The 3,324-nt window shown below is 34.4% G+C and overlaps 1 protein-coding gene across 3 annotated transcripts in view; it reads right to left on the bottom strand.

Moving 5' to 3' along the window:
• LOC110320670 (EGF-like and EMI domain-containing protein 1) overlaps window positions 1–3,324 on the bottom strand; it is a 569,140-nt gene that overhangs the window by 103,060 nt on the left and 462,756 nt on the right. The window lies entirely within an intron of this gene.

The following is a 3,324-nucleotide window of genomic DNA, read 5'->3' as shown; positions in this document are numbered from 1 at the left end:
AAAAACAAAAAACAAAAAGAAAAAGAAAAAGAAAAAGAAAAAGAAAAAGAAAAAGAAAAAGAAAAAGAAAAAGAAAAAGAAAAAGAAAAAGAAAATCATCAATACATTGGACTCACTGATTCAGCTTCTTAGCCAAAAGGCCATTTTCTGGAACACCATGTTTGTATAAGAGGTTGCTTAATCACTTTTAAAATAAAATAGAAAATAGTGAAGAAAAAAAATCACAATTATGTAAGTTTTATTATCAGCAATAAATGCCACCAGGATACACAAATATGATATTGACTTCTCATTGAAAAAAATTATTTCATTTCCCCGCACTTACAGTTTGTTTTGCCTCGTGCAATTACTAATTACATATTTAAAATTACAAGAGGGCCAATTTTAGACTGTCTATGATTAAAAAATAATATTCTAAACTGTCTTTTTTGGAGGTTTGTGTAAGTTAAAATCAGGGTATGATAGTAGATGACTGTAATCCAAGAGGTTTTTATTTTAAAGCAAGAGAAATATAAATTCCAGGGTAATGTAGGCTACATAATGGAAGGGAGGGGAAGGAGTGAGGAAGGGAAGCATCGTCTATAAGCTTCACACTAACAGACATCCCTATCTTGGGATGTGGAATTGCAGAGAATAATCAGATTCTCATTACCCTTAAACTCAAACCTTCTGGAAAAGATTTTCCTGTAAACAGTCTTTCCTAAAATATGAGTCACCAACTGGACAGTTAGCTTGAATTTTTTTCCTAAGGCACAGAGAAAGCACACCACGACAATAACCATCACTGCACATCTCCATGTCCAGATCTCAGGATTGGTAAGGAATATTTGTCCAAAAGTAACAAAAGGATTTTCACTTTCCAGGTATTGATTCTGTCTTTCTGAAATAACAGTGACACTATATTTTCCACAATTGAGTATTTCTTTCAAAAAGATAAGAAATCCTTGATAACCTCCTAATATTTTGAAAGTAAATTTTATTTCAGAGATAAGAATTACTGACATGTCAAAATGTGAGAGTTTTTATTAGATTCTGAGTCTATGATAGCTTGCCCCTAGGTTTTTTTTTTTCATATAAATTGATGATAAAACAGAATTCTCTATTTGTTGCCTATTCTTTGTGCAGAGATTTAATATTTATACAGGTTAAGCTTTTGTCTTTCTCTCTTTAGGGCATTATTCTGTAGTGCTGCTATATAATTCTGAGTCTTAACTCTCAACCTCTAGACTAGACCTAGGCCTTTAGCATTTTGGACATATAAATAAAACACTTAATTCCCAAGTATATCATACTTTCCATGATAAATTACTTGACCCTTATCATAAATCATACTGTAACGTGTTATATGTGCATAGATAAATTGAAAGAGTCTTCAAATACACAAAAAGGATAAATCATTTCTTTTGGGGAAGGAAGACAGGTGTACTCTATAATGGAATAAACTTTCAGTTGATGGGATACAGTGTTAGACAATTTCTAATGATTCATTTATTTTAATTTAATTTGAATGTGTATATTAATTTTTAATAATTTGTTTATTCTAATTTTATATGCATGTGTGTATTAATTGTATGGAAGTTTGTGTGGTACACAGTGCCCACAGAAGTGGGCATCATATCCCTTGAAACTGGAATAAGAGAAGATTGCTAGATGCCATGTGGTACTGGGAACTGGACCCTCGTCCTCTGTTAGAACATACAGTTCTCTTAAATGCTGAGAAATCTCTATAAACCTTAGACAACATTTTCAAACCATAAATCTGGAGCTCTCATTTGCTATAAGAGAGAAAGGCACACAGATGCTATGTGTGTGTGTGTATGAAGAAGGTAACTTTAAAATAAAGTTTATTCTATAATGTCCCCATGATTTACTCACAAAGTTTTAGTATTTTCTTATCAAGAACACAGAGTTTATGAAAAAATTTAAAAATTCATTAACTATGCTCACACAATATAATGGGTATGGTCTTCACAATGAGTTTCTCTCTATAAACTTTGACATGTTTATATTCTTAATCTACCTATAACTCTTTGCTGTACACAAATACACTCACTTGCACACACACAAATACACATACAAACACATATACAAACACACACACACACAAACACACACTTACAAACATGCATATATACACATACAAACATACATACCACAAACATAAACTCTCATACATATACACCAAATAGCCTATGCTCTTTAAGTCACATATTGTTGCAGAAAATATTATACTTTTGGAACTTATCTCTGAGTCATACTTGCTTCCTGGAGACAGCTTCCTCACCATAAAATAGGGTGATTAGGGGGTTCATGTGTCCTGTGCTATGACTGACTGTGTTATTTTACTTGATTGTGGATGGTATCCCAGGATAAATGGCTAATTCTTTACTTTATTTGTAGACATCAAACAGCAGGTCATTTTATTTCATTAACTAGTAGAGTTGAAAACACAAGATCTTGAGGTGAGTCTGGATCAGAAGGAGTGAGCAACAATTCAGCGGAGTCTGTTTAGCTTAATAAGAGAAAAGGAGAATAAAATGAGAACTGCATTCAAAGTTGCAGCGAGTGAAACATATGTATTTGGATCTGTTGAGGTGGACAGCCTGGTTGGAAAATGAAATGCAGTTGAGAAAAAAAGCCCAAGCCTCCTTTCATTAGTTGGGTAGTAATGCGTTCCTTGTCTTGCGTTGCCACATACTCCTGGGCAGGTTGAAACATAGCAGTCCGTGTTCACACAGCAGCCAAGCAAACTTATTAAAAGTCAAAAACTCAATCATTTGTGAAGTACCACAAAACATGAAGGTATCGCTTTGACTTTTTCCTTTATTATCTCCTTTTAGAAGGTAGCAGGTTTGCTGATTGTTCTGACATTGTGAAATCAATAGTTCTGAAACCTGCGTGCACAATAGGACCACTTGGCATGCATTTTGCAATGCCAATGCCAAGGTTCCAAATTTAGTCTGATTTAATCGGTCTTATTATTAGGTCTGGGAAAGAAAACAATGTTAAAAAAGCACCCTAAGTGATTCTAATGTGCAGCCTGAGCCAAGATCACCCGGAGTAGTTAAAGCTTTAATTACCCAAAGATGTTGTTAAATGCAGACACGGATTCTGTAGGCCTAGGGCTTCAAGCTGAGATCCCGAATACACAACTAGACCCGAGACGATTTGGATGTAATTGTCTTGTGGGTCACAGGAAGCAAGCAGGCAGATACTCCTGTTCAGCCACAAAGACCGGATGATCATTGATGTCAAGGGTCTGCTTTAACCAAATTAGACCAAACCAGTCTGAATGTTTAAATCAGTACACCAATCAGATTATAG

Source organism: Mus pahari, chromosome 4 (assembly GCF_900095145.1).
Source record: "Mus pahari chromosome 4, PAHARI_EIJ_v1.1, whole genome shotgun sequence".
Lineage (NCBI taxonomy): Eukaryota > Metazoa > Chordata > Mammalia > Rodentia > Muridae > Mus > Mus pahari.
This window is presented reverse-complemented; position numbering and strand designations above follow the sequence as displayed.